This window comes from Colobus angolensis, unplaced genomic scaffold, assembly GCF_000951035.1.
Source record: "Colobus angolensis palliatus isolate OR3802 unplaced genomic scaffold, Cang.pa_1.0 Scaffold91, whole genome shotgun sequence".
Classification (NCBI taxonomy): Eukaryota; Metazoa; Chordata; class Mammalia; order Primates; family Cercopithecidae; genus Colobus; species Colobus angolensis.
Genome location: NW_012123043.1, coordinates 325,518 through 326,172, shown reverse-complemented (window position 1 = coordinate 326,172; position 655 = coordinate 325,518). Strand labels below are relative to the sequence as shown.

Sequence of the window (655 nt, the reverse complement as noted above, 5' to 3'; positions counted from 1 at the left end):
GAATCAGGAGGGGGTAGCTCTGGATTTCAGAGAGCTGTAACCAGGCCACAGCTGGAGTGACGCAAGAGCCAGGGGCATCAATTTGAGCTCTGAATTTGCAGTATGAAATGAAAGGAACCCAAGTCTGTGTGTACGTGTGTGGAAAACACTGCAGGTCGAGGTACTTTTCCAGGTACTTAGCTCTTTGTGGGGTTGCAGCCCCGACGCCCTGGAATCAGGACTGGACCCAGAAAGGAAGCCGGTTGGTTCATGCTGAGGACACAGGGGGCACCTTGCCTTTCTGTCTCGGTGGCAAAGCGGTACGTGGGCCATACCGGCAGGCAGTAGCGCTCCCCCTGCACCCTCTGGCCGCCCGGGCGCGGGGACCTGGCCCCCGCCTCCTCCACAGTCTCCGACTTGCGAGCCGCACGGCCCAGGTGAAGCAGCCGGGCGCGTCCCCGCGCGCCCCTTCCCCCTCCCGGCGACTTCCTGATTTGCAGAAGGTGCAGGAGCCGCAGCGGGCGGCCCGGGTCGCAGGAACTGAAAGGCCTCAGCTTTGGTGGCGGCTACCGGCGGAGACGGGGGCGGCGGCCACGCCGCCGCTGCTGTCACAGAAAGGCTCTGGTGGGTGGGGTGGGAGGCGGGGAAGTGCCGGGGGCGCAGCCGACATGGGCCC

General features: G+C 64.9%; 1 protein-coding gene across 1 annotated transcript in view; it reads left to right on the top strand.

Annotated features, from left to right (window-relative positions):
• The first annotated feature begins 324 nt into the window (after positions 1-324).
• Positions 325-655, top strand: part of DENND1B (DENN/MADD domain containing 1B) — a 273,857-nt gene continuing 273,526 nt past the window's right edge. The window contains exon 1 of the mRNA XM_011931685.1: positions 325-416. The gene's annotated coding sequence lies outside the window, so the exon portion shown is untranslated. The remainder of the gene's footprint in view (positions 417-655) is intronic.